The sequence below is a fragment of the Mytilus edulis genome, chromosome 8 (assembly GCF_963676685.1).
Source record: "Mytilus edulis chromosome 8, xbMytEdul2.2, whole genome shotgun sequence".
NCBI lineage: Eukaryota > Metazoa > Mollusca > Bivalvia > Mytilida > Mytilidae > Mytilus > Mytilus edulis.
Genome location: NC_092351.1, coordinates 69,732,172 through 69,747,151, shown reverse-complemented (window position 1 = coordinate 69,747,151; position 14,980 = coordinate 69,732,172). Strand labels below are relative to the sequence as shown.

Here is a 14,980-nt window from a genome sequence, read left to right as displayed (position 1 = left end):
TGTTTTAAAAGAGTTTATTGGATCTCCAAAGGCCTTTACTTTGTTTGTTTGTTATTTTTATTCCAAAGGAATAATGCTTTACAGTTGCTAAATTAAGTTGAGTCATTGTCCATGAAAACATATGGCAACTATATATGTCCGCTAGCGGGTATTAGACAAACATTAAATAGATATTTTCCCATTAAATGAAAGTAGTATATATTACATGTATACAAAAGGTGCGAAAACAGATTTAATCTAAATATTCTAGTCACAGCGTATTGCTTTAATAATATGTATTTCTTTATTCTACATTAGCTAGATGTATAGTGGGGGGTTTGAGATCTCACAAATTTGGCTAGAGGTATAGGGGAGGTTTGAGATCTCACACAACATGTTTAACCCCGCTCGTCTTTTGCGCCTGTCCTCTGGCCTTTGTTAGTAGTCTTGTGTGGGTTTTTAATTTTTTTTTTAGTTCATTGATATGTTTTGGAGTTTAGTATGACGTCAATTTTAACCGAACACATTTTTATTGAGGGACCAGCTGAGACCCACCTACCGGGTGCAGGATTTTCTCGCTGCGTTGAAAACCAATTGGTTGGCTGCGGCTGTTGTATGCTATTTGTTCGGGTTATTGTCTTTTTAACATATTCCCCATTTCCATTCTCAATTTTCTAGTTAAAAAATGCCTTACCATCTCTTTCATCTTGATAAGTGGTGACAAAATCAGTTTTAATCTTAGAACTGTCAGCAGAACTGAGTAAATAAGTTATAACCGTAGAACTGCCAGCAGAACTGCCTAAAACTGTTCTAGCAGTAGAACCGACCAAACCTGTCAGGATTATATAGAATAGTTCTAAATGACGTCAATTTTTTAATATATATTTTATTCTTCTGATTTATTTATATTTTAGACAAAGAGTTCTTAAAACTGTTCTATGGATAGAACTGACTAAATCAATTCTGGACATATAGAACTGGCCAGGTCAGTTCTAATCGTAGAAGTGTTCTAGTCGAAGAACTGTTCTAGCCGTAGAAGTGTTCTAGTCGAAGAACTGTTCTAGCCGTAGAACTGTTTGGTCAGTTCCAGGTAAAACTGTCTAAAACTGTTCTAGGGTAGAACTGTCAGAATCAGTTCTAGGTAGAACTGACCAAAACAGTTCTAGGTTAGAACTGTTCTGGCTAGAAATGTCTTAAAGGTGTCAGGATGACAGTTCAATTAACAGTAACTGTCCTAGAACAGTTCTACTGACAGATTCTGACAGATTTGAGGAGAGCTTAGACGTGATCTCCACTGTACATGTAAGTGTCAAAACTTTGAATTACAATGCAACTTTCAAAATTATTTTCTAAAACGTCATTATCTGTGTTCGCCATGACTCAAATTTAGTCCTATTGGTTCCATATTTTATTTGATATTAGGTACCATAAATCACCGAATATATCGACCGGTTATATATCGCATACAGTCAGGTAATTCGGCGCACATGGCATATCTTGGAAAAAGACAAATGGCACCAAAAGGACTGCAGTCATAAGACGCATGCATATTGTACAAATGAATGCTCTTTAGCTTGTTCCACCAATCTTGTTTTTCTTATACCAGTCCTGCTTCACCAATTACGCATGTTTTCTCAATCTGTTGTTAATGCACAAAAGAATGATGAAGGTGAATAATTCACACTCTAATATTAAATAAGGCGTATTATGTAATTATATCACTTTTATGGTGACATCTTTCTTACAAACAAAATGAGATACCAAGAGCCAAACAATCCTCCTCCTGAAGTTTCGATATTTTTTCAGTTTCGGATACACAAATAAGAAGATCTGTTTAAGTTTATAACTAAAATAGCTACAGAAATACAACATAGCTGCAAAAAAGCGACATTCTAGGGTGTTAAAAATGAGTTGCCTTGTTATATGTTGAAAATGATTATTAAATAAATTTAAAGTTATGCATTTTTAAATAAATTTATTTTCTTCTGAATAGTGAACATATTTAAGTTACCCTTGAACTCTAGGTCATCTATGGCAATCTATCACGTTTTATTCTTCTTTTTTTTGGTCTATTTAAACAGCCTATCAGTTTCACCACGTTCTGCAATGTTTTTTAAGAAAGAAGCCTGTGTGTGTTTTTTTTATATTATTTACATGAGACAAAAGTCCAAAAGAAAAAGGCAGATACAAATGTAGCAGTCAACAAAACAGTCAATCTGATCAAAATTCAGTTCTATTGTAACTTTTCAATATGAGGATAACAACATTAGAGATCTATAATTTCTTAAGATTGCAAGACAGTAAACAGAAAATAAAAGGTTGAGAAACCTGAATCATACTTAACCGGATAACCGTATTGGTTCCAGATAAGCCTGTAGTCCATACTTTATAACCGTATTGGTTCCAGATAAGCCTGTAGTCCATACTGTATAACCGTATTGGTTCCAGATAAGCCTGTAGTCCATACTTTATAACCGTATTGGTTCCAGATAAGCCTGTAGTCCATACTTTATAACCGTATTGGTTCCAGATAAGCCTGTAGTCCATACTTTATAACCGTATTGGTTCCAGATAAGCCTGTAGTCCATACTTTATAACCGTATTGGTTCCAGATAAGCCTGTAGTCCATACTTTATAACCGTATTAGTTCCAGATAAGCCTGTAGTCCATACTTTATAACCGTATTGGTTCCAGATAAGCCTGTAGTCCATACTGTATAACCGTATTGGTTCCAGATAAGCCTGTAGTCCATACTGTATAACCGTTTTGGTTCCAGATAAGCCTGTAGTCCATACTTTATAACCGTCTTGGTTCCAGATAAGCCTGTAGTCCATACTTTATAACTGTCTTGGTTCCAGATAAGCCTGTAGTCCATACTTTATAACCGTCTTGGTTCCAGATAAGCCTGTAGTCCATACTGTATAACCGTATTGGTTCCAGATAAGCCTGTAGTCCATACTTTATAACCGTATTGGTTCCAGATAAGCCTGTAGTCCATGTAGTCCATACTTTATAACCGTATTGGTTCCAGATAAGCCTGTAGTCCATACTTTATAACCGTATTGGTTCCAGATAAGCCTGTAGTCCATACTTTATAACCGTATTGGTTCCAGATAAGCCTGTAGTCCATACTTTATAACCGTATTGGTTCCAGATAAGCCTGTAGTCCATACTTTATAACCGTATTGGTTCCAGATAAGCCTGTAGTCCATACTTTATAACCGTATTGGTTCCTGATAAGCCTGTAGTCCATACTGTAAAACCGTATTGGTTCCAGATAAGCCTGTAGTCCATACTTTATAACCGTATTGGTTCCAGATAAGCCTGTAGTCCATACTTTATAACCGTATTGGTTCCAGATAAGCCTGTAGTCCATACTTTATAACCGTATTGGTTCCAGATAAGCCTGTAGTCCATACTTTATAACCGTATTGGTTCCAGATAAGCCTGTAGTCCATACTTTATAACCGTATTGGTTCCAGATAAGCCTGTAGTCCATACTGTATAACCGTATTGGTTCCAGATAAGCCTGTAGTCCATACTTTATAACCGTATTGGTTCCAGATAAGCCTGTAGTCCATGTAGTCCATACTTTATAACCGTATTGGTTCCAGATAAGCCTGTAGTCCATACTTTATAACCGTATTGGTTCCAGATAAGCCTGTAGTCCATACTTTATAACCGTATTGGTTCCAGATAAGCCTGTAGTCCATACTTTATAACCGTATTGGTTCCAGATAAGCCTGTAGTCCATACTTTATAACCGTATTGGTTCCTGATAAGCCTGTAGTCCATACTGTAAAACCGTATTGGTTCCAGATAAGCCTGTAGTCCATACTTTATAACCGTATTGGTTCCAGATAAGCCTGTAGTCCATACTTTATAACCGTATTGGTTCCAGATAAGCCTGTAGTCCATACTTTATAACCGTATTGGTTCCAGATAAGCCTGTAGTCCATACTTTATAACCGTATTGGTTCCAGATAAGCCTGTAGTCCATACTTTATAACCGTATTGGTTCCTGATAAGCCTGTAGTCCATACTGTATAACCGTATTGGTTCCAGATAAGCCTGTAGTCCATACTTTATAACCGTATTGGTTCCAGATAAGCCTGTAGTCCATACTTTATAACCGTATTGGTTCCAGATAAGCCTGTAGTCCATACTTTATAACCGTATTGGTTCTAGATAAGCCTGTAGTCCATACTTTATAACCGTATTGGTTCCAGATAAGCCTGTAGTCCATACTTTATAACCGTATTGGTTCCAGATAAGCCTGTAGTCCATACTTTATAACCGTATTGGTTCCAGATAAGCCTGTAGTCTATACTGTATAACCGTATTGGTTCCAGATAAGCCTGTAGTCCATACTTTATAACCGTATTGGTTCCAGATAAGCCTGTAGTCCATACTTTATCATTGACATCCTGTAGTGCTGCTTACGTTAATATATCATAAATCATATCTCCACCCTTCCTATCGTGACATATTGGTGGATTACTCAAACACTCAGACATGAACAAATTCTGTAAACGTGTGTGGCTATTATATAAAGTTTAATGAAACTGATTGAGAATTTTCTGGCAGCATTGGATCCTGGTCAAACCTCCTTTTCGTGTCAGTTTAGAGTCTACTGTCGAGCATCGGGCTGTTCGTTGGTACGGTGGCCACAAAGGGTTCACGGATTACTAGAATTTTTATAGGAATAAATGAAAAGAAAGTGGGGGTTAAAACTACGCCAAACGACGCATTTATTTTCAAATAATCTTTCCCAGTAGGAGGTCATCCCGCTTGCCTGGGGTTATCAACAGCTCGGATTTAATTTATTCGGCAATAGAATAATTAATATATCTTTCTTTTCTGAAATTCTTCATAAATAAGTTAAGGAATGTGTACGAATCTTCCGTACCACCTTCATTGTATCTCCGGCAAAACAGCTCACTCCGGCTTTACTCAGCCTTCGGTGGAATTCCTCTTCAATACATGTGTATGTCAATTCAAAATGTTATCAAAAGTCAATATTTAGTACACTAAATATAGTGTAGTTTTTAAATCGAATCAGTGTATTCACTTAAAGTCTTTTGACTTTCACCTTGTCTTTCAAATATATATTTGTTTGATAAGAAGTCAAATTTCCCGCTTTGAATACTTTTAATATAGTCATTGTTAACTTCCGAACAGTTGTGCTGAATTTTAACCTTTGATCTCACCAGTATCAATGAAAGGAAAGACTCGCACACATATAAATGTATACAAATATTTAGCTGCTAAAGAATTGACCTCATGCATTTTTACAGGTAAACTTATACATATATACTCTAGTAACTTTGAACAAATTCATTTACTTTTAAAAAACATTGGATACAAAATATAATTAAATGTGAGTTCCTGTTTACATCTGCCAAGGATTTGTTTAGTAAGTCTTACCATGCTTACTATGAAAATCCTTCATATGCAAAGATTTGGGACATTTTCTGTCAGTATTTTGAACTATACTGTTACTATTTTTGTTTTTATTATATACTTCATAACTCTGAAATAATTTATTATTCGAACGAGTTTGAAAAGCAGTGCTTAACAATCATGTTTAGCTCTCCTGGGCCATGTGAGCTGTTCTCATCACTTGGTGTCCGTCGTGTGTCGTCTGTCGTCTTCCGTTACCTTTTTCAAAAATTCTGATCCGCTGAAACATCTGAGACAAATTTAACCAAACTTGGTTACAATCAGCATTAGGGTGTATAGTTTAAAAATGTGTCTAAAGACCCTGCCTACTAACCAGCATGTCAGAAACGGCTTAAAATAGTACTTAGGGGAAAATGCAGTTTTTGACTTCTATATTTGAAACTCAAGCAAAAGTATAACAGTTGCATTATTTCATACATCAATTGTAAATAAAATTTCAGGTGAGCAACACAGGCTCCTTGAGGCCTCTTGTTTAAGAGAGTTATGCCTTTATAAATATTAATTATATGAAAAATTGCATCGTTAGCGCTCTTATATGAACAATTCTTGCCAGATTTTATAAAACTTAAATTATTTCATATGTTTATATCAGCAATGATATGAACCTTGGAAACAATAATTCTATGGAAATTGTATTGTACATGTAGGTTTCAATTATATCTGAGCAATATATCGTCCGAGTTTGAAAATCAGTTCCGATCCTAAGTTTTTAAAGAGTTCGGCCCCTTTATATATTTTATTTGAAATTTTGCAATGTTAGTGCACTCATGAGTACAATTCTTGCTAGATGATATATATCATAGATTTATACATGTAACAGCAATGTCTCGGACAAGCTTGCGAATCGGGTCTGATATATTATATTTAATAGAATTTTGCACCCTTAGAAGTATTAATCATATATGGAAATTATCATTGTAAGAACTAGCATTGAAAGCACTCTCACATGTACAATTTTTGCCATATTTTTATCAAGTTCAAATACAAAACTTAATATCAGCAATGTAACGCGGAAAATTTCGAAAATAGTAGATATTCACGCAATGCTAATCATGTTTTGTTAGTAGTAAGTATAGCTTCAACTTATTCATGTACTAATATTTTTTGTAAGATTAATATCACAAGATTCATATATACGATACTCTTATAACCCGCGTGTCAGGAACTATTCGAAATATTTTGTTTTTCTTTCAGAAAATTGATAGACCTCTCACAATAAGAACAATGAATGTTTTACTAAATGACTTCGTTTATTATTCTCTGCTGTTCTTTGGATTGGTATACATTTATTTTTCTGGTGACGAGAAATTTATGGTTGGTTTTTTAGCAGTGCTAACGTGTTCTGTGTTCATTAGGATGATCTTCAATACGGGGTGAATAACAAAAGGTAGGGAGGACATAAAGGAAAATTGTTGTTCATACGTCAGATTATAAACAAACAATTAGATAAAGGTATGTTATTACAAGTCATGTCAGTAGCGAAGTCTGACTATTGAGTTGACGATACCCTCGGGGACTACTAAACTATCAGTAGCGAAGTCTGGCTATTGAGTTGACGATTCCCTCGGGGACTACTAAACTATGAGAAACGAAGTCTGACTATTGAGTTGACGATACCCTCGGGGACTACTAAACTATCAGTAGCGAACTCTGACTATTGAGTTGACGATACCCCCGGGGACTACTAAACTATCAGTAGCGAAGTTTGACTATTGAGTTGACGATTCCCTCGGGGACTACTAAACTATCAGCAGCGAAGTCTGACTATTGAGTTGACGATACCCTCGGGGACTACTAAACTATCAGCAGCGAAGTCTGACTATTAAGTTGACGATACCCTTGGGGACTACTAAACTATCAGTAGCGAAGTCTGACTATTGAGTTGACGATATCCTCGGGGACTACTAAACTATCAGCAGCGAAGTCTGACTATTGAGTTGACGATACCCGCGGGGACTACTAAACTATCAGTAGCGAAGTCTGACTATTGAGTTGACGATACTCTCGGGGACTACTAAACTATCAGTACCGAAGTCTGACTATTGAGTTGACGATATCCTCGGGGGCTACTAAACTATCAGTAGCGAAGTCTGACTATTGAGTTGACGATTCCCTCGGGGACTACTAAACTATCAGCAGCGAAGTCTGACTATTGAGTTGACGATACCCTCGGGGACTACTAAACTATCAGTAGCGAAGTCTGACTATTGAGTTGACGAATCCCTCGGGGACTTCTAAACTATCAGCAGCGTAGTCTGACTATTGAGTTGACGATACCCTCGGGGACTACTAAACTATCAGTAGCGAAGTCTGACTATTGAGTTGACGATATCCTCGGGGACTACTAAACTATCAGTAGCGAAGTCTGACTATTGAGTTGACGATATCCTCGGGGACTACTAAACTATCAGCAGCGAAGTCTGACTATTAAGTTGACGATACCCTTGGGGACTACTAAACTATCAGTAGCGAAGTCTGACTATTGAGTTGACGATATCCTCGGGGACTACTAAACTATCAGCAGCGAAGTCTGACTATTAAGTTGACGATACCCTTGGGGACTACTAAACTATCAGTAGCGAAGTCTGACTATTGAGTTGACGATACCCTCGGGGACTACTAAACTATCAGTAGCGAAGTCTGACTATTGAGTTGACGATATCCTCGGGGACTACTAAACTATCAGTAGCGAAGTCTGACTATTGAGTTGACGATATCCTCGGGGACTACTAAACTATCAGCAGCGAAGTCTGACTATGAAGTTGACGATACCCTTGGGGACTACTAAACTATCAGTAGCGAAGTCCGACTATTGAGTTGACGATATCCTCGGGGACTACTAAACTATCAGCAGCGAAGTCTGACTATTAAGTTGACGATACTCTTGGGGACTACTAAACTATCAGTAGCGAAGTCTGACTATTGAGTTGACGATATCCTCGGGGACTACTAAACTATCAGCAGCGAAGTCTGACTATTGAGTTGACGATACCCGCGGGGACTACTAAACTATCAGTAGCGAAGTCTGACTATTGAGTTGACGATACTCTCGGGGACTACTAAACTATCAGTAGCGAAGTCTGACTATTGAGTTGACGATATCCTCGGGGGCTACTAAACTATCAGTAGCGAAGTCTGACTATTGAGTTGACGATACCCTCGGGGACTACTAAACTATCAATAGCGAAGTCTAACTATTGAGTTGACGATACCCTCGGGGACTACTCTGACTATTGAGTTGACGATACCCTCGGGGACTACTCTTGACTATTGAGTTGACGATACCCTCGGGGACTACTCTGACTATTGAGTTGACGATACCCTCGGGGACTACTCTGACTATTGAGTTGACGATACCCTCGGGGACTACTCTGACTATTGAGTTGACGATACCCTTGGGGACTACTCTGACTATTGAGTTGACGATATCCTCGGGGACTACTAAACTATCAGCAGCGAAGTCTGACTATTAAGTTGACGATACCTTTGGGGACTACTAAACTATCAGTAGCGAAGTCTGACTATTGAGTTGACGATATCCTCGGGGACTACTAAACTATCAGCAGCGAAGTCTGACTATTGAGTTGACGATACCCTCGGGGACTACTAAACTATCAGCAGCGAAGTCTGACTATTAAGTTGACGATACCCTTGGGGACTACTAAACTATCAGTAGCGAAGTCTGACTATTGAGTTGACGATATCCTCGGGGACTACTAAACTATCAGCAGCGAAGTCTGACTATTGAGTTGACGATATACTCGGGGACTACTAAACTATCAGTAGCGAAGTCTGACTATTGAGTTGACGATACTCTCGGGGACTACTAAACTATCAGTAGCGAAGTCTGACTATTGAGTTGACGATATCCTCGGGGGCTACTAAACTATCAGTAGCGAAGTCTGACTATTGAGTTGACGATACCCTCGGGGACTACTAAACTATCAATAGCGAGGTCTAACTATTGAGTTGACGATACCCTCGGGGACTACTCTGACTATTGAGTTGACGATACCCTCGGGGACTACTCTTGACTATTGAGTTGACGATACCCTCGGGGACTACTCTGACTATTGAGTTGACGATACCCTCGGGGACTACTCTGACTATTGAGTTGACGATACCCTCGGGGACTACTCTGACTATTGAGTTGACAATACCCTTGGGGACTACTCTGACTATTAAGTTGACGATACCCTTGGGGACTACTAAACTATCAGTAGCGAAGTCTGACTATTGAGTTGACGATATCCTCGGGGACTACTAAACTATCAGCAGCGAAGTCTGACTATTAAGTTGACGATACCCTTGGGGACTACTAAACTATCAGTAGCGAAGTCTGACTATTGAGTTGACGACACCCTCGGGGACTACTAAACTATCAGTAGCGAAGTCTGACTATTGAGTTGACGATATCCTCGGGGACTACTAAACTATCAGTAGCGAAGTCTGACTATTGAGTTGACGATATCCTCGGGGACTACTAAACTATCAGCAGCGAAGTCTGACTATTAAGTTGACGATACCCTTGGGGACTACTAAACTATCAGTAGCGAAGTCTGACTATTGAGTTGACGATATCCTCGGGGACTACTAAACTATCAGCAGCGAAGTCTGACTATTAAGTTGACGATACCCTTGGGGACTACTAAACTATCAGTAGCGAAGTCTGACTATTGAGTTGACGATATCCTCGGGGACTACTAAACTATCAGCAGCGAAGTCTGACTATTGAGTTGACGATACCCTCGGGGACTACTAAACTATCAGTAGCGAAGTCTGACTATTGAGTTGACGATACTCTCGGGGAATACTAAACTATCAGTAGCGAAGTCTGACTATTGAGTTGACGATATCCTCGGGGGCTACTAAACTATCAGTAGCGAAGTCTGACTATTGAGTTGACGATACCCTCGGGGACTACTAAACTATCAATAGCGAAGTCTAACTATTGAGTTGACGATACCCTCGGGGACTACTCTGACTATTGAGTTGACGATACCCTCGGGGACTACTCTTGACTATTGAGTTGACGATACCCTCGGAGACTACTCTGACTATTGAGTTGACGATACCCTCGGGGACTACTCTGACTATTGAGTTGACGATACCCTCGGGGACTACTCTGACTATTGAGTTGACGATACCCTCGGGGACTACTGACTATTGAGTTGACGATACCCTCGGGGACTACTCTGACTATTGAGTTGACGATACCCTCGGGGACTACTCTGACTATTGAGTTGACGATACCCTCGGGGACTACTGACTATTGAGTTGACGATACCCTCGGGGACTACTCTGACTATTGAGTTGACGATACCCTCGGGGACTACTCTGACTATTGAGTTGACGATACCCTCGGGGACTACTCTGACTATTGAGTTGACGATACCCTCGGGGACTACTCTGACTATTGAGTTGACGATACCCTTGGGGACTACTCTGACTATTGAGTTGACGATATCCTCGGGGACTACTAAACTATCAGCAGCGAAGTCTGACTATTAAGTTGACGATACCTTTGGGGACTACTAAACTATCAGTAGCGAAGTCTGACTATTGAGTTGACGATATCCTCGGGGACTACTAAACTATCAGCAGCGAAGTCTGACTATTGAGTTGACGATACCCTCGGGGACTACTAAACTATCAGCAGCGAAGTCTGACTATTAAGTTGACGATACCCTTGGGGACTACTAAACTATCAGTAGCGAAGTCTGACTATTGAGTTGACGATATCCTCGGGGACTACTAAACTATCAGCAGCGAAGTCTGACTATTGAGTTGACGATATACTCGGGGACTACTAAACTATCAGTAGCGAAGTCTGACTATTGAGTTGACGATACTCTCGGGGACTACTAAACTATCAGTAGCGAAGTCTGACTATTGAGTTGACGATATCCTCGGGGGCTACTAAACTATCAGTAGCGAAGTCTGACTATTGAGTTGACGATACCCTCGGGGACTACTAAACTATCAATAGCGAGGTCTAACTATTGAGTTGACGATACCCTCGGGGACTACTCTGACTATTGAGTTGACGATACCCTCGGGGACTACTCTTGACTATTGAGTTGACGATACCCTCGGGGACTACTCTGACTATTGAGTTGACGATACCCTCGGGGACTACTCTGACTATTGAGTTGACGATACCCTCGGGGACTACTCTGACTATTGAGTTGACAATACCCTTGGGGACTACTCTGACTATTAAGTTGACGATACCCTTGGGGACTACTAAACTATCAGTAGCGAAGTCTGACTATTGAGTTGACGATATCCTCGGGGACTACTAAACTATCAGCAGCGAAGTCTGACTATTAAGTTGACGATACCCTTGGGGACTACTAAACTATCAGTAGCGAAGTCTGACTATTGAGTTGACGATACCCTCGGGGACTACTAAACTATCAGTAGCGAAGTCTGACTATTGAGTTGACGATATCCTCGGGGACTACTAAACTATCAGTAGCGAAGTCTGACTATTGAGTTGACGATATCCTCGGGGACTACTAAACTATCAGCAGCGAAGTCTGACTATTAAGTTGACGATACCCTTGGGGACTACTAAACTATCAGTAGCGAAGTCTGACTATTGAGTTGACGATATCCTCGGGGACTACTAAACTATCAGCAGCGAAGTCTGACTATTAAGTTGACGATACCCTTGGGGACTACTAAACTATCAGTAGTGAAGTCTGACTATTGAGTTGACGATATCCTCGGGGACTACTAAACTATCAGCAGCGAAGTCTGACTATTGAGTTGACGATACCCTCGGGGACTACTAAACTATCAGTAGCGAAGTCTGACTATTGAGTTGACGATACTCTCGGGGAATACTAAACTATCAGTAGCGAAGTCTGACTATTGAGTTGACGATATCCTCGGGGGCTACTAAACTATCAGTAGCGAAGTCTGACTATTGAGTTGACGATACCCTCGGGGACTACTAAACTATCAATAGCGAAGTCTAACTATTGAGTTGACGATACCCTCGGGGACTACTCTGACTATTGAGTTGACGATACCCTCGGGGACTACTCTTGACTATTGAGTTGACGATACCCTCGGAGACTACTCTGACTATTGAGTTGACGATACCCTCGGGGACTACTCTGACTATTGAGTTGACGATACCCTCGGGGACTACTCTGACTATTGAGTTGACGATACCCTCGGGGACTACTGATTATTGAGTTGACGATACCCTCGGGGAGGACTCTGACTATTGAGTTGACGATACCCTCGGGGACTACTCTGACTATTGAGTTGACGATACCCTCGGGGACTACTCTGACTATTGAGTTGACGATACCCTCGGGGACTACTGACTATTGAGTTGACGATACCCTCGGGGACTACTCTGACTATTGAGTTGACGATACCCTCGGGGACTACTCTGACTATTGAGTTGACGATACCCTCGGGGACTACTCTGACTATTGAGTTGACGATACCCTCGGGGACTACTCTGACTATTGAGTTGACGATACCCTCGGGGACTACTCTGACTATTGAGTTGACGATACCCTCGGGGACTACTCTGACTATTGAGTTGACGATACCCTCGGGGACTACTCTGACTATTGAGTTGACGATACCCTCGGGGACTACTGATTATTGAGTTGACGATACCCTCGGGGACTACTCTGACTATTGAGTTGACGATACCCTCGGGGACTACTCTGACTATTGAGTTGACTATACCCTCGGGGACTACTCCGACTATTGAGTTGACGATACCCTCGGGGACTACTAAACTATCAGCAGTAGTATCAGCCAAATGCTTTAAATATTATAAATGGGGAATGTGTCCATTGTGCACAGATGATGCCCTCACTTGCATATAATGCTATAACGCAAGAACTATAAAAGTAACGATACCTACATGTGTACTTTATTGTGGTTATTAATATTGAGTATACCTTTCATTAAACTTAGTTGAGGCAAACTTATAAGTAAGAGAACCGAAACGACAAATCCAGCATTATTTCCATTTGTAATGGAGCATAACTCAGCAGAACAGTTAAAGAAATGCCACCAAAGTTCAAACTTCATCTGTGTTTTGTGATAATAAGCATTGTGTAAAAGTTTTATATTATTTAGTTGAGGCAAACTAAAGTTTGAGAACGGAAACAAAAAAATCATCAATTTTCCATTTATAAAGGGACTCTAGAACTGCAAAAGTGACGCTACCATGCAAAATTCAAACGTGGTCTATGCTTTTAGGTAATTAGCATTGTGTATACGTTTCATAACATTTGGTTGAGGCAAGCTAAAGTTAAAGAACGGAAACCCAAAAAAATCAGCATTTTTTTTATGTGTAAAGGAGCATACATTTTTGTAACTCAAGATTGACAAAAGTGAAGCCACCAAAATTCAAATTTGATCTGCGTCTTGTGTATGATTTTATAACATTTGGTTGAGGCAAACTAAAGTTGGAGAAAGGAAATCAGTTTTGGGACGTACGTACAGACCGTGACAAGAGTAAAACTTACTTCCCACTCCTCTACGGCGGGGGCATAAAAAATCATACTTTATGTGTATCGACCGTGCTTGGGCTGTAAAGCCATTCAATGTCGTTAAACAGTTCCATCATCATATAGATTGTAGGCGTCCAGTGGCTTTTCTGAATTTTTCTTTCATCAGAAAATTGATGCAGCTTATTTATTTGAGGAGTCCGACCCATCCTCTTCAACAAAAGGATAGATCATCCTCCTCAACTTTCCATTGGTATTTTCCTAGAAAATTCGTTCTTTTACAAGGGAACTTTAAGTTTATTAAAATTTAAATTGTTTGTTTGTTTAATTTAAAAAAAAAAAGTGTATTGGTTAATATTACCTTAAAGTATCATTGAACCGTAAACAAGTAAACAAAAATAATTACATGTAGGCACGCTATTAATAGACAAATCACATTAGCAAAATTATAAAACAAGTATACAAATAATTACCATATTAAATCAAAGGCGGAATAAATAATGAGACACTCCAAAAAGGATACTACCAAAAATGGACTAAACATAAAAAGGTTCAAAAGATACAAAGACAAATAAAATGACTAAAGAGTTCAGGTTTACGCCATACAGGTACGATTTAGAAAGATGAAATTAGATGGGTTTGTTGGACCGTGAATCAGGTTTAACCCCATCCTCTTAAGTGTCTGTACCAAAATCTCTCTACCTGTTTGCTGTCTGTTTTTGTTTGCATGTCTATATCGAGTTTGCTCTTAGTTGGCGGGGGATTTGCAAAAAATAATTAATTATTTAAGCTATCTATACGTAAAAGCAATATATATGTTTCACCTTGTACAACTTTCAGCAAGACCAGATTAATACAAAATAGTAAATTATTTCAATCATGTAAATTATGAGATAGACGATTTTTTTGCATGAGAAGTATTCATTAATGACTTTATATATATGCAGGTACATTTTTACATGTAACAAGAACACATGCCTTCAGAGGTCGACATAGTCTACAACAATATCAGCTATTAAGAAGTTGTGCAGTTTTTACTGGTATGA

General features: G+C 39.4%; 1 long non-coding RNA gene across 1 annotated transcript; it reads left to right on the top strand.

Annotated features, from left to right (window-relative positions):
• Window positions 1–5,141: 5,141 nt before the first annotated feature.
• LOC139486141 (uncharacterized) lies at window positions 5,142–14,964 on the top strand. The gene is made up of 3 exons (XR_011655486.1): window positions 5,142–5,276; window positions 6,637–6,829; window positions 14,882–14,964. It is a non-coding gene; the product is annotated as an uncharacterized lncRNA (long non-coding RNA).
• The last annotated feature ends 16 nt before the right edge of the window (window positions 14,965–14,980 follow it).